Source organism: Coregonus clupeaformis, unplaced genomic scaffold (assembly GCF_020615455.1).
Source record: "Coregonus clupeaformis isolate EN_2021a unplaced genomic scaffold, ASM2061545v1 scaf0435, whole genome shotgun sequence".
Taxonomy (NCBI): domain Eukaryota; kingdom Metazoa; phylum Chordata; class Actinopteri; order Salmoniformes; family Salmonidae; genus Coregonus; species Coregonus clupeaformis.
Window position 1 is genome coordinate 331,520 of NW_025533890.1, and position 16,815 is coordinate 348,334.

A 16,815-nucleotide genomic window follows, 5' to 3' on the forward strand; every position below is an offset into this window, starting at 1 on the left:
ATTTATAAACACACAGTCCCACACACACAGTCTCACACACACACAGACAGTGAATAAACACACACACACAGCACACTTCTGATGCTCTCCGCTCCAGTCATTCTTGAGATTCTTGGAGTGCGTTCTGGGAATTTGGGAGGCAGCCTTCTAATGAAGACTGTGTCAGGAGTTGACATGTGGGGCATTAAAGCCATTATCACAGGAAGCCCTTGTGTCCATAGAGGAGGACTGGGAGAGAGAGGGACTTAGGGAGGCAGTTAGGGCTTGATTGATAGCAGGAAGTGGGAGGATGTTGGGGACGGCTCGGAACCATAACAGGGACTGTCAGTCTGTCTTACAGTGTGTTCTGTCAGTGTGTCATGTATTGATTAGAAGAATGTGTGCGTGGGTGGGTGGCTGCGTGGGTGGTTGTGTTGGTGTGTACCTGATCTTAATCTAACTTGCCTAGCTCTGTTTGTTCTGTCCCTCTGACCTCATAGCTAGTGTACGATGGAGGGAGACGATGTGAGGACAACACTGTCGCCTCTGAGGCTCCATGTTCTCTAACAGGGTTTGACAGGCAGCATCTTCTCATCTACTGTACTGAATCTTTCATCATCATAGTCAATCAAAGGTCCTCCTTATTTGTCATAGACTCAGTACATTCACTTTGTACAGCATTTTAAACATAGTAAATCATTCAGTTAGACACAGCCAACCGTTTACCCTAGTGTTGACAAAATACTGCTGACAATATTCATGTCTTTCAACTTGTCTCACAACGGTCCCCAAAGCACTAACAATGCCAAGCAGTTGGTAATAAACATAGTACAGCCTCTCAAACTAACTATCCAAATAAGCGCATTTCAACATCTTCCTTGCGGGGATCTGCCAAGGCTCATCCAAATGCATTTAGCCACCATTTAGACACCATTAAGACACCATTAGCCACCATTTAGCCACCATTAGCCACCACCACTAAGAGTCAAAGTGACATAGTACCAGCAATAGAGTGAGATCTAATGGGACTTTCAGACAGCAGCCAGACCAGGGGACGTATTCATTAGGCAGTAAACAGAAGAAAACGGACTGAAACAGGGAGGGACTATCTGAACTTGTTCAATAAGAGCAGGGGCACACTGTAATAAAATATTCTGGAACAGAAAACAAACGCGTTTTGCTACGGTTGTGCCCTTAATGAATACAACCCATTTATTGGAACCTGCCATTAGTGGTCAAAGTGACAGTACCACCAATAACAGAATAAGAATAGTCCAATGGGGAGCATTCCAGACAGCCACTCACCAGATCTTTTGGAGGTGCCCAGTCTCTCGAGCCCATCCAGGGGCAGGAGGTCGGCTGAGTCTTTGTGTGCGAACTGGGTGGCCTGCTTCAGACGCCTCTGCTGGCCGAGGATGGCTTTATCCCGGAGAGCCAGATCACCCTTCTTCGACTCGCTCATGGTCAGTCATCAACCAGTCAGTCAGTGCAGTACAGCTAGCTAGAGTGTTGAGCAGAGCTGGTCAGTTCAGCGTGCCTCTGTCTGATGTAGCCTGGTTTGGAACCGCGTAGCAGTAGCAGCAGCGCAGCACTGTATAAAGTCTATCCTTTTCACTTCCAAGAGCTAGATCGCAGAGAGTAGATGATACTGTTGATTATTCCTGTTTTAGTTGGTCTCTTCCAGAACAAATGTCTTCCTTCACCTTTACTGTGTCCGTCTTCAAACTGTTCCACCTTCAAACTGTGACCTCCTCTCTGTGAGGGAGGTTGTTTTGAGGTGCTAGTCCTTGGCATCTATTTGTGTTCTGTGTTGTTGTAAGTGTCCACAAATGATTCGGTGCTGATGGTCCTGTTATGTAGGCAGCCGACTCTCTTCAGGCTGGGTTGTGTAGTGTGTCCCCTCCTCTGTCAGTGCAGTCTTTGTCCTTGTAGCTGCAGGAGCAAACTGCCTCTCTCTTTTGTCTCTGCTCTCCTTCTTCTCTCTCTCTTCTTCTCTCTCTCTCTCTGCTCTCTCTTCTCTTTTTGCTCTCTCGCTCTCTCTCTCTCTGCCATCTCTCTCTCTGATCTCTCTCTCTCTCTGCTCTCTTTCTTCTCTTTTGCTCTCTTGATCTTCTCTCTCTGCTCTCTCGCTCTCTGCTCTCTCGCTCTCTCTTCTTATCTTTATCTTTCTCTGCTCTCTCTCGCTCTCTGATCTCTCTCTCTCTGCTCTCTCTCTCTCTCTCTCTCTCTCTTCTCTCTCTCCTTCTGGTCTCTCTCTCTCTCTCTCTCTCTCTCTCTCTCTCGTCTTTTCCTCTCTCTCTCTCTCTCTCTGTCTCTTCCTCTCTCATTGCTGTTCTCTGGAGGAGGATATACCCACCCCCTCTCCCTCTCCCTCCCCTCCCCGTCAAGCCCTCTTTCATCACACACACACAACACACACAACATACACACACATACACATCTCGCCTAGTTTCAAAACACGACACCCACAGGTTCTTGGTTAATGCCCCGTGGTGGGGGAAACACAAAGAGAAGCAGAAAGGCGCTGACAACCTGCAGCCTTCTTGTTAACACCCCTAGCCTCTACACACAGAGCTTGAATACCTTACCTGCTATGGTTGACATACTGTGCTACTGATTCATGCTGCTAGAACATCAGAGATGATCACATCAGACGCTATACTGCCCTGAATAAATACATAAAGATAAGAGTCTCTCCCCTTGGATCCCTTTGAGCCTTTCCCTGAATGTTCTTGAGTCATGCACCAAGCTGTACATCTAAAGAACATCCAAGATGTAGCATGTTATAATGCAGTCAACCAATATAGATTCTAACTCCTGTACAGTAGTAGTTCTATGTGATGGATGAAACATTGAGGGGTCCACTCTGTCAGCTATACAGTTGAAGTCGGAAGTTTACATACAGCCTTAGCCACATACAGTGAGGGAAAAAAGTATTTGATCCCCGCTGATTTTGTACGTTTGCCCACTGACAAAGAAAATGATCAGTCTATAATTTTAATGGTAGGCAGTGGTTTGAACAGTGAGAGACAGAATAACAACAACAAACTCCAGAAAAACGGATGTCAAATGTTATAAATTGATTTGCATTTCAATGAGGGAAATAGTATTTTGATCCCCTCTCAATCAGAAAGATTTCGCTCCCAGGTGTTCTTTTATACAGGTAACAGAAGCTGAGATTAGGAGCCTCTTAATTTCAGCGAGTGCTCCTAATATCAGTTTGTTACCTGTATGAAAGACACCTGTCCACAGAAGCAACCAATCAATCAGATTCCAAACTCTCTACATGCTGCCAAGACCAAAGAGCTCTCCAAGGATGTCAGGGATAAGATTGTAGACCTAACAAGGTTGGAATGGGCTAAAGACCATCATGAAACCAGCTTGGTGAGAAGGTGACAACAGTTGGGTGCGAGATTATTCGCAAATGGAAGAAACACAAAATAACTGTCAATCTCCCTCGGCCTTGGGCTCCATGCAAGATCTCACCCATGGAGTTGCAATGATCCTTGAGAACGGTGAGGAATCAGCCCAGAACTCTGCCACGGAGGATCTTGTCCAATGATTCTCAAGGCAGCTGGGACCATAGTCACCCAAGAAGAAACAATTGGTAAAACACTACGCCGTGAAGGACTGAAATCCTGCAGCGCCCGCAAGGTCCCCCTGCTCAAGAAAGCACATATACAGCCCGTCTGAAGTTTGCCAATGTAACATCTGAATGATTCAGAGAGAACTAGGTGAAAGTGTTGTGGTCCGATGAGACCAAAATGGAGCTCTTTTTGGCATCAACTCAACTCGCATGTGTTTGAGGAGGAGGAAGTGCCTATGACCCCAAGAACACCATCCCCACCGTCAAACATGGAGGTGGAAACATTATGCTTTGGGGTGTTTTTCTCTGCAAGGGGACCTAGGACAACTTCAACGCATCAAAGGGACGATGGACGGGGCCATGTACCGTCAAATCTTGGGTGAGAACCTCCTTCCCTCAGCCAGGGCATTGAAAATGGGTCGTGGATGAGTTATTCCAGCAATGACAATGACCTAAAAACACACAGCCAAGAGCAACAAAGGAGTGGCTCAGAGAAGAAGCCACGAGCTAAGGTCCTGGAGTGGCTAGCCAGTCTCCAGACCTTAATCCCGCGGAAATCTGTGGAAGGAGCTGAAGGTTCAGGATTGTTAAAACGTCCAGCTCTCAAAACCTTTAATGACTTGGAGAAGATCTGCAAAGAGGAGTGGGATAAAATCCCTCCTGAGATGTGTGCAAACCTGGTGGCCAACTACAAGAAACGTCTGACCTCTGCGAGTTGCCAACAAGGGTTTTGGCCACCGTACTGTCATGTTTTGCAGAGGGGTCAAATACCATTTCCCTCATTAAAATGCAAAATCAATTTATAACATTTGGACATGTGTTTTTCTGATTTTGTTGTTGTTATTCTGTCTCACTGTTCAAATAAACCTACCATTAAAGTTATAGACTGACTTCTTTTGTGCAGGCAAACGTACAAAATCAGCAGGGGATCAAATACTTTTCCACAATGACCGTACTTTTAAACTCGGTTTTTGAATGTGAAAGAGAGGGAATAATTTAGGAATAGAGGCAAGTTCTGCCTACAAAGGGGAAAAAGGGAATCGTTTTGGAAGAAAGGCGCATTAGTTTCCCCTACAAAAGAAAAGAGAGGATAGGAAGTACCGGGATGCTTAAGAAGCAGGACAAAAAAAGACGGGGAAGAAAGATAACTAATTATCCTTAAGGCCTTAATATGGCCCAGACTATGAACGTTTAGATATGATTCAAAGTATTTTACAGTTTAAGTCGGAAGTTTACATACACCTAGCCAAATAACATTAAACTTAGTTTTTCACAATTCCTCACATTAATCCTAGTAAAGTTAGATTGTTAGGATCACCACTTTATTTTTAAGGCAAGTGAAATGTCAGGAATAATAGTAGAGAGAATGATTTATTTCAGCTTTTCAGTTTTTTTCATCACATTTCCCAGTGGGTCAGAAGTTTATACACTCCAATTAGTATTTAGGTAGCATTGCCTTTAAATTGTTTAACTTTGGTCAAACAGGGTAGCCTTCCAAAGCCCACAATACGTTGGGTGAATTTTTGGCCCATTCCTCCTGACAGAGCTGGTGCTAACTGGAGTCAGGTTTGTAGTCCTCCTTGCACGTTTCCTTTCTAGTTCTGCCCACACATTTTCCTACACTAGGATTGAGGTCAGGACTTTGTGATGGCCATCCAATACCTTGACTTGTGTTGTCCTTAGGCCATTTTGCCTTTTAACAACTTGAAGTAGCGAGTCATTGTCCATTTGGAAGACCATTTTTTTCGACCAACTTTAACTTCCTGACTGATGTCTTGGATGTTGCTTCAATATATCCACATCATCTTCCATCCTCAGCAGTGTGATCTATTTTTGTAGAGAGTGCACCAGTACACTCCTGCCAGCAAAGCACCTCCCACAGATGATGCTGCCACTCTGTGCTTCATGGTTCGGGATGGTGTTCTTCGGCTTGCAAGCATCCCCCCTTTTTCCTCCAAACATAACGATGGTCATCATATGGCCAAACATTCCTATTTTTGTTTCCCACATCAGACCAGAGGACATTTCTCTCCGAAAAGAAGGTACGATTTGGTCCCCATGTGCAGTTGCAAACCAGAAGGTCTGTCTTTTTTTGTGGCGGTTTCGGAGCAGTGTCTTCTTCCTTGCTAGAGCGGCCTTTCAGGTTATGCCTTCGATACCTAGGACTCGTTTACTGTGGATCTAGATACTTTTGTCCCTGTCTTACCTCCAGCATCTTCACAAGGTCCTTGCTGTTGTTCTCAAGGGATTGATTTGCATTTTTCGACACCCCAGTACGTTCAAATCTAGGAGACAGAACAGCGTCTCCTCCCTGAGCGGTAATGACAGTTGCGTGGTCCCATGGTGTTTATACCGCGTACTATTGTTTGTACAGATGAACGTTAGGTACCTTCAGGCGTTTGGAAATTGCTCCCAAGGATTAACCAGACTTGTGGAGGTCTACAATGCACTTTTCTGAGGTCTTGGCTGATTTCTTTTATTTTCCCATGATGTCAATCAAAGACGAGTCTAGGTAGGCCTTGAAATACATCCACAGGTACACCTCCAATTGACTCAAATGATGTCAATTAGCCTATCAGAAGCTCCTAAAGCCATAGGACAAGCTGTTTAAAGGCACAGTCAACTTACATTTAATTTTAGTCATTCCCAGCAGACGCTTCTTATCCAGAGCTGGCTTACAGGACAATTAGGGTTAAGCGCCTTGCTCAAAGGACACTCGGCAGATTTTTCACCTAGTTCGGCTCGGGGATTGAACCAGCGAACTTTCGGTTACTTTGGCACAATGATCTTAACCACTAAGTTACCTGCCGGCTCTTCACTTAGTGTATGTAAACTTCTGAATCACTGGTATTGTGGGTGATAGTGAATTATAAGTGAGAATAATCTGTCTATGTAAACAATTGTTGGAAAAATACTTGTGGCATGCACCAAAATGTAGATGTCCTAACCGACTTTCCAAAACTATAGTTTGTTAACAAGAAATTTGTGGGAGTGGTTGAAAAACAAGTTTTAATGACTCCAACCTAAGTTTTGTAAACTTCCCACTTCAACTGTATGTGTATTTTGCTGAGTTCCAATCAGTTGTCATTTTTAGTTCCCCTGGGTTTTCAGTGGTTTCCGGCACCTATGCTACGGTGAAGTGTCTGTGATTGGTGTATCTGTGATTACAGGTATCTGGATTGCTGTCTGTATTGTGTGTATGCGGAGTTGGTGTGGGTGTGATTGATGTGGTTGCACCAGCATTGATCTCCACTCAATCTAAGCTCCAATAATAAATGAACAGGCTCCAGCATGATATCCACAAGAAAACCCCCTCATCTATATATAACCTCATCACCAATTGTCAACAGGGAACCAAATCAATCCCTCAATGAGCGAACCTTGATGTATCAATAAAATGATAATATATATTTTGCAACTCATTGCTTTATAGTACCTGGACATTGGTAAATCAAATCCAGTTACCTCTGGTTTCCAGCTGTTTAAGTCATAAACAACATTTTATCTGGTGCTGCAAGAATGAATGTAGCCTACTCAATACATGTAAATGTACAGAGGCTTGCGAAAGTATTCTTTACTTGGCATTTGTCCTATTTTGTTGCCTTACAACCTGGAATTAAAATTGATTTTTAGGGTTTCTTCATTCCACTTCACCAATTTGGACTATTTGCCTTATGTCCATTAATGAAATCCAGAATAAAATCAATTTAAATTGTGACAGGTTGTAATGCAACAAGGAATAGGAAAACGCCAAAGGAGGATGAATACTTTTGCAAGGCTTTGTACTCATGTTACATACATGTACATGTACTCAACATTTATATCGTCAAAATAGAGTATAATGTCCTAAAAAATAATATGCCCATTTAGTAGACGCTTTTATCCAAAGCGACTTACAGTCATGTGTGCATATATTTTTACATATGCGTGGTCCCGGGATCAACCCACTACTCTTGCGTACAAGCGCCATGCTCTACCAATTGAGCTACAGAGGATGCTCTCCCTGCACAGGAAAAATATTGTTTTCACATATCCAATTAACCTGTTTTACTGGTTTTTATTGAGTAGGACTGTTTGGACTTCCCAAGGCCGATTGATTGAAAATGGACTGTATTGAAAATCCGTGAAAACTCAGACAGGGATATACTTTGATACCTTCTCTGGTGATCTTTTGAACAACCCTGGTTCCAGATTGTTCAATGGGTTTTCGTTGAAGATGTACGCACTCTCATGCCTTGCAATTTGCATGCTCGAGTTCTAAAATGGTTTTATTTTATCCTGGGCTAAATTCCATCTGTTTCTGCTCTCTTGCCAACTCCTCTGGGAATTGTCTAAAATGACAAAAGCACAAACAAATCTCAGAGCCAGGCTAGTTTTGTCTATCTAGTTTAAGATAAAGGTAATCTAAATTGATGTGTTTAGTAAAGGTAAAGTATCTCAAAGGAAGAAGACGAATTTCAGATTTTTCAAATGGCCACTATTTTAGAATTCCCTATCAATGTGGGGGGCATTCCCAATAGAATTCAGAATGATCTCCAAATGATTGTTTCCACAGAGACGTCATAACTAAGAGTCTAGAAATGTTGTTTTCATTCAAATAAGCAAAGTGTTGATTCACTGCAAGACATGGAGAGGTGGTTCAGCCCTATGCAGAGAAATATCTCATGAAGTGGACATTCTACTTGAGAAGACGATCTTGCTCCAATTTAGGTGTGAAATATATTTTGAAAATGTACAATTTGAAATAGCCACCAATTTATATTTTTTTTTTTGAACGAGTTATTTCAAACTATTCATAGTTCCATTCTTTGTCTCATGATTGGGCAGTTTTCTTGAAGGAAACATAACAGTGACTGTGCGTCTGACCAACACAGCGGAGAAGCCTCTGACACAGCAGAACCTGCAGGTGTGGCCCTCCAGCATCCCATACCTCCACTACCGTCTCACAGGCCTTCCGCCATCCTGGTCTCCTCCCCCTTGCCCACCTCCCCTACAGACAGACCCTCTACCCCTGGACTACAGCCGTTAAGACCCACACCAACCCTGGATCCCAGAAGGCAGACATTGGACAGAGTCTCTCTGGAACATTCCACTATTCCCCTGACCCAAGATGCTCTCTTCCGAGGACCCAGCTCCATGGCTCTCAGGGGGATGGAGCAGCAGGATTACTGACTGGTTACTCTGTGACCGTTCCTTTGTGCCAGACTTCCCAGGGAAGGAGTGGACCTCTGTGAACTACGGAGGCCTGGAGTTTATAAGGGCTTTTCTCCCCAATCAGACAGACTGACGATGCAGCTGATATACTGGGAAGGTGTAATTATCATGATTACACTGCTTACGAGCAGTTTGTCTTCTCTATCGATGTGGACCATCCTCAAGTGCAAATGATCCTTCAGGAAGAAAGGAAGCTAGTCCCGCCTCCAAAAGGATTGGAGAATAGTTTAGAAAGAGAGGAACTAGTCCCGCCTTCCAAAAGGGAAGAGGGGAATAGTTTCGTAAGAGAGGTCACTAGTTTGGACGACAAATGGGACAAGGGGAATAGTTTAGAAAGAGAGGATGCTAGTTCCGTCTACAGGAAGAGATGAATAATTTAGACAGAGAGGACACTTAGTTCCGCCTACGAATGTGAAGAGAGGAATAATTTAGGAATAGAGGACATAGTTCCGCCTACAAAGGGGAAAAAAAGGGAATCGATTTTGGAAGAAAGGCTGTTAGGGCCCCCTACAATGAAAAGAGAGGACAAAGTACCGGGATGTACAGAAGCGAGGGACTAAAAACCAAAGACGGGAAGAAAGAAATCTTAATTATCTTTAAGGCCTTATTATGGCCAGACTATGAAAGTTTTAGATATGATTCAAAGTATTTTACAGTTTAAGTCGGAAGTTTATATACACACCTTAGCCAAATACATTTAAACTCAGTTTTTTCAAAATTTCTGACATTTAACTAGTAAAATGTGCTGTCTTAGGTCAGTTAGGATCACCACTTTATTTTCAAGAATGTGAAATGTCAGAATAATTGTAGAGAGAGATTTAACTTCCAGCTTTTATTTATTTTCTCCTCCACATTTCCCAGTGGGTCAGAAGTTTACATACACTCAATAAGTATTTGGTAGCATTGCCTTTAAATTGTTTAACTAATACAAAACGTTTCTGGTAGCCTTCCACAAACTTCCCACAATAAGTTGGTGAATTTTTTGACCCATTCCCTCCCTGACAAAGCTGGTGTAACTAGAGTGGATCAGGTTTGTAGGCCTCCTTGCTCGGTACACGCTTTTTCAGTTCTGTCCACACATTTCCCCACATAGGATTGAGGTCAGGGCTTTTAGGATTAGGCCACTCCAATACCTTGACTCGTTGTCAGTGTTAAGCCATTTGCCACAACTGGAAGTATGTTGGGGTCATTGTCCATTTGGAAGACCCATTTGCGACCGCTTGAAATTCCTGACTGATGTCTTGAGATGTTGCTTCAATATATCCACATAATATTCCCTTCTCTTGATGTCATCTATTTTGCGAAGTACATTAGTCCCTCCTTTTCCATGAAAGACCCCACAACACGATGCCGCCACCCCCGTGCTTCATGGTTGGGATGGTGTTCCGGCGCAAGCATCCCCCTTTTTCTCCAAAGATATTGATGGTTATTATGGCTAAACAGTTTAGTTTTTGTTTATCAGACCAGAGGATATTTCTCAAAAAAGTATGATTTTGTCCCATGTGCAATTGCAAACCATAGTCTGGCTTTCTTTTATGGTGGTTTTGGAGCAGTGGCTTTTTTTGCTGAGCGTTTTCACTGCTATGTCGATATAGGACCTGCTTTTACTGTGGATATAGATACTTTTGTACTCTGTTGTCCAGCATCTTCAAGGTCCTTTGCTGTTGTTTGGGATTGATTTGCACTTTTCGCACCAAAGTACATTCATCTCTAGGAGACAGAACGCTGCCTCCTTCCTGAGCGGTATGATGGCTGTGTGATCCCATGGTGTTTATACTAAGAATGTATAGATGAACATGGTACCTTCAGGCATTTGGAAATTGCTCCATGATGAACCAGACTCCTGGAGGTCTAATATTTTTTTTTGAGGTTTGGGCTGATTTGTTTTCATTTTCCCATGATGTCAAGCAAAGAGGCACTGTTTGGAAGGTATGCTTGAAATACATCCACAGTAAGTACACCTCCAATTGACTCAAATGATGTCAATTAGCCTATCAGAAGCTCCTAAAAGCCATGAATTTTCCAAGCTGTTTAAAGGACAGTAACTTACATTTACATTTTAGTTTATTTAGCAGACGCTTCATCCAGAGCGACTTACAGTGGAGCAATTAGGTTAAGCGCCTTGCTCAAAGGCACATCGGCAGATTTTTCACCTAGTTGCCTGGGGGATATTCCTATCAGAAGCTTATAAAGCCATGACATTAATTTTCTGGAATTTTCCAAGCTGTTTAAAGGCACAGTAACTTAGTGTATGTAAACTTGACCCACTGGAATTGTGATACAGTGAATTAGAAGTGAAATAATCTGTCTGTAAACAATTGTTGGAAAATTACTTGTGTATGCACAAAGTAGATGTCTAACCGAATTGCCAAACCATAGTTTGTTAACAAGAAATTTATGGAGTGGTTGAAAAACAAGTTTTAATGACTCCAACCTAAGTGTATGCAAACTTCCTAATTTCAACTGTATGTAGCTTCACTTGCAGAGATGAAAAGGCATAGCATCCTACTTTCAAAAAGGACATTCACTGAATGTATGGTTTTAATGTTTTTACAACAAACAGAACGACACCTACTCCCTCTGAAATTTTCTTTATTATTTTTAAGTCAAAGTCCAAGGTATCTGCTGAACATAACCAGGGGTGACAAAAACAATATACAGTACATTAAACAAACTCCAACACATTTTAGAAGCAAAACAACATAGTTGTATTATCAGCAGAAAGACTGTATCTACACAAGCTATCGCCACAGTAAAGGTTTGTAATCACCTTTAATTAAAGGTAGACTCAGCAAAATTACATTGCCAACAAGCAGCACTGGAGATATTGAGATGAGTGAGATGCAACACTTCGCTCTCAAACAGTCACACACAGTATCTGAGCATGTGCATGGGTTTACTTCACTGTTCACAGCGTGGTGGTGCCAGGATCAAAACAGCTGAGAACTTGAGCCTCACGCTCAACGCTCTTAGTTGTGAAAATTGAACCACTATGCTGTTTACTTTCTGCATCTACGCCATATCGCGAGTCTACCTTTTAAACTAAACTAATTTCTCATCGCCTTTCATCAATTTTTTCTTAACGCACTTAATGAAAGCCCTTTCCTGATAATTCAACAGTGAAAAGGAAAACAACAGTTTGGGGTACTTACAATTAACTCTTTTATCTGTACAAAATCCCCCAGGTGAGGGAGAAGGCATCGCTTCTTATTCATTTCATTGAACTGTCCTGTTGCTGAGCTTAGCATTTGTTTTCTAAACAATGTTCATAAGTTAAATCCAGTCAATGAATTACACCACTTCATCAGTCCCCTTCCATTCATGATTCTACCATTTTTCTTCTCAATGCTAAAGAGACAGACATTTGTTTAGTTATTAATGGTGGTCGGCATCAGCTTAGCATTATATTTAAGTTTTCAATCGCCCATTGCAAAACCGCAGGTAAAACCAAAGCCATGTCTTGGCTACAAACTTCTTCAATATCAATATGACATGTATTAAATGTATTACTAATTTGCATTAGCGTTTAAGGTTTGTAGTGAACACTAAGATGAAGATTTTTGCAAATCTATATTTTAATTTGCAAGTCTACTTCTAATCAAAGAATCCAAAAATGGATTTGCTAGTATAATAATGCGGTTATGCTAACTTAGACATTGACCCACAACGCATGACTGTTGCTTTGCCTGTGCTTGTAGCTACTTTAAGGTTTAAATAATGTAACAAGCTGTGTCGTTCTATATTTTGCCCCACCAACAGAGACGGCCATACTGTATCCTATGACAGCTATCTACTGCTCTACCGTTACCACTTCTCTTCATGGAAACTATGTGGCCCTGCACGAACAAACAAGCCCCTTGTGGCATATGACGTAGTTTGGACTGTACTAACACTGGCATCAACTAAACATCCTACATCTCATCCACAACGCTCATAGAACGTTGGGGTGATAGGAGGGGAGCAGAGAAGAATATTTGGCCCAGCGCGGGGAAGGTCAGCTCCCAGGCGTCTGAGAAGATGTTGTACTTGAGGAAGACGCGGTGCCTGGGCTGGTGGGCAGGCTGACGCCACGCGACATTATATAGACGTGGCCGTTGTGCAGCGTGCACGTGAGGTTCAGGCCCGACTTGGAGGTGCTGTCCTTCAGGTGGAGCCACTCCCGTGGTCACGTTGTAAGAACTCAGCATGTCCTCCGTTGGCTGGCCCGCCGCCCAGACTGGCTCCAGCTCAGGGGTGTATCCTGATGGTATCTTCCACCGGGAGAGCATCTGCTGCTTACGCAGACGGGTGGAGCAGGAGCGAACACTGTCCAACTGTCAGAGGAGGGGCAATAGCGAAATGGTATTCGTTCAGATAAGAGAGAAACAATAACAGCATTTGTTACAATCATTTTAAAAGCAGTTGATATTTGTAAATGGACAAGCACTATTTGTGTAGCCTACAGTTTTTATGTCTATGTCTGTCTACATTGGAATTTTAGAAAATTTTCGTCTGCTGGGAATTAAAATCATCCCCACGAACCTTCTGTAGTGTATCCTTCCCATGACGCAGATCATGCCCTGGCACTCGCAGGCAGAGAACTCTGCCAGGGGTCAGCAGTGACGAACACAGGTCCACCAGTCCTGCTCAGGGCTGGTAGCACTCCACAATGCCCTGACACTGGCCTCCCACTGCATACAGCTTCCCTGGCATCAGCCAGCAGCTTGAAGTTGGACCAGGAGGAGCAGACGATATACAATAACATTACAGAACGGAGACATAGTATTTGCGTAGTTGCTGGCTAGCATCAAAGCAGTAAAGATCAAGACATGGAACAGACTGGATATTCAAATCAAATCAAATTTTATTGGTCACATACACACATTTAGCAGATGTTATTGCAGGTGTAGTGAAATGCTTGTGTTTAGCTCCAACATTGCAGTAGTATTGGAGCTCAAGACAGGGACAGACTGCATAGAGGTCTATTCATATAGCTGACCTGTACTGACCTCTTCTGGTTCAGGGGGCTACTGGTTCATTCATTCTCACAGGGGCGTGCAGTGTGCAGCTGAGATCTCTTGGCTGGTCATTCTGTACCCACCATAATGAACGGGTAGTTGTCAACACGTGCTGAGCCGTATTCTTCACATTGACCATGTCAGAGGGCAGGTTGTTAGCGAGCGGGTTTCCAGCGCTTGCTCCACTTGCCCATACCTCAGCATGGACCAGGGCTCGCGGTTGGTAGGTCAGAGCCAGACAGGTGAAGAGTCAATAGCCACCAGAGTGGCCGGCCTTTCATACGCATTAACCTGGTTGCGCAGGGCAGCAGGTGTGCTGAACCTGGTCTCCGCAGCATCGGGTGGTAGTGACAGCTCATGTATCTGAGACAAGCGTTGCGTAGATCATGAGTTCATATACCTCAGATAGGCTGTAGAGTTACACACAATTTCTTGTCGAATTTCAGACGAAAGGAGTTTTTAGGATAGAGGTGACTTGCAAAAAGAAGAGTTAATCAGGTCTTCAGGGTCTCGTTGACTACTTTCACTCTGAGGTGTTGATAAACTCCAGGACCAGCTCGAGCCCTGGCACACTCAGCTTCTGCAGTTGCAATTGAATCCTCTCTGGACTCGCGCATCCCAGAGCTGTACAGTGCACGGAAGTAGCCGCATTTTTCTATCAACTTGCTTTTGTTGAGTTACGTTTGTATCATAACAATTGATGATTATTTGTTCAGATGACATGTTTATGGTTGGGTTAGCTAGCTAGTGTTGTCAAGTGATCGGGTTTGTTGACTGATCCTCCGGCCTCGATCTGTTACGACGGCCTGTCACAGTTAACATTTCTCAGGCGCAGGGTGGTTGCAACTCCAGTCGCACCGCAGTAACCAGGCCTATATATGGCAATGTTAATCCATACGTCTGGATGATGCCTGGGTTAATTTCAAATCAGTTATGAGTGTGCTAGATAGTTAGCAAAAGGCTAAGAAGTAACTGGAAATCTAGCTGTTAACGTTAGCCATTATTTTCAAAAACAGCTGGTATTATCTCGGGATAGATCCAAAGAACATGTTTTGCTGTGCTGTACCATGTGGCCATTTTGGATATATATTGATAACACACTTTCCTTTGCATTGTGAGATAATCTGCAGAAAGCTGCAGTTGGCCTTTGAGGTGGGCCAGCATCTTTCCTGTTTTGATCCTGTGGGTTGCGTACTTTTGCTAACCGGAAACCACGTTTCTTCGTGTAAAGACAATGCATGCAGATTGGCACAAGATGTATTGCTGCCACCAGCTGGCACTTGCACTCGACGGGTACTAGCCACCCATAATACAACATGCTCTATAATTTTTCTTCACCAAATATTCAGGGAACCAGGTATATGTGTTATTGCGTCAATTCAAATCTGGTAATGGAACAAAAAGAGGTCAATACACGTTTCTAAAATAGACTAGTATTTTAATTAATGCAAAACACTTCAATGGTAAATATGATGTTCAGATATACGGTCACTGAAAACCACGAGGGAGTAGAGAACTAAGCCATTGTTATAAGTTCTTCTTTAAATACTTGACAGAGATAGTTCCTGCTCCAAGCAGGCCTATCAGGAGAGACTGGAGCGGTAGGACTTACCTCAGCCTATCGCTGGCGCACAGGCTGGTCCAGCCCCTTGGCGCTTCACTGTTGCCAGGCATTACTTGTTATCTCCACAACTTGTTTCGAGTCAGTAACCTCAGACATCTTTGTAGCAGAACACATGTCCTTGAGCGGTTTAACAAAGAGCAGTGTGTGTGTTGTGTGGAATCAGCAAGTTTATTAGCCACCCCCTAACAGTTCCCACATTAATCAAGCAGCTTGTTATATTAAACAGTCTATCAGTACTAGCACAAACCTATTATGTTTAATCATTAATGCTTTCTTATTAAGCTAACAGCACATCTAAAATATAAGATAATAATTAACCCACAATTGAAAACCAACAGTTTCCAACTATCAACAACATACACTTGCAATGAAGTAAGACATTGTAGTGTATAGCCTCTGTTGGGACCCGACACAGTTCAGCTCATCTACATTTTTATTTTTAGTCATTTAGCAGACGCTCTTATCCAGAGTTTCGACTTAAGTCGAGTTAGTGAGTGCATACATTTTTCTATACTGGCCCCCGTGGGAAACGAACCCACAACCCTGGCGTTGCTAAGCGCCATGCTCTACTAACTGAGTTACACGGGGCTCAGCCTGAGCCTACCCAACAGGGACATGTTTATTGGGGTTTGATGTATGATACAGTATTTTACTGTTAGCATAATGGCTATATGGACTGCAGGCAAGCATGGTGCATTACTGCCACCCAGTGATGAAATATGTAACTGTTTTGTAATTTTGCTGAGTAGGCCTTTTTGGAGTACCAATGAAGTAGATGTTTTAATCACAATTTAACAGTAGAGTAGTAGGAAGCTGAATCTGATACTTTTGTTTGGCATTACAATTTTGCCGCTCTCATTTTCTCTTTCTCAGGGGCATCTGTTAGTGCAACAGCAGGTTTTGGGGAGAGTTAAAACAGAGTCTTTCTGCATTCTTCACCCTTCTGCTCCATGGAAAAAACACTCATTGAGGGAGTACAAGTCTAGATAATGGCTGATAGCGCTCTACAAGAATGCGGATGGCCATGTATAGGGGCAGGCAGCTGGTGTGTGTGTGTGTGTGTGTGTGAATGTGTTGATAGGAGGGGGGATGGGTGATGACATGACACTATAGCAGAGCCCACTACTTCAGACTGGCACTAACAGCAGAATTTCCACCCCTGCAACGGGTCTACCCTATATTGGACCTGTGAGCTGGACTGTCAGGTGTCCATACGTTGTAGACACTGCCCCGGAACTGTGACTTGCTGCACCTCTACAGACACCCATCTGGCACCTCCCTCCCATGTACCATATCATAGGCAAATTGTATTTCTATGGCATACATGTCTCCAGGGCGAAACTGCCTAAATGTATCCTGGTTAGGGGTTGCGAAAGAGAGGGTATATTGCTGGTAACTTTCGAAGTTTACTGGCA

The 16,815-nt window shown here is 43.2% G+C and overlaps 1 pseudogene; it reads right to left on the reverse strand.

Moving 5' to 3' along the window:
• Positions 1-12,690: 12,690 nt before the first annotated feature.
• Positions 12,691-13,169, reverse strand: LOC123484749 (annotated as a pseudogene).
• Between the last annotated feature and the right edge of the window lie 3,646 nt (positions 13,170-16,815).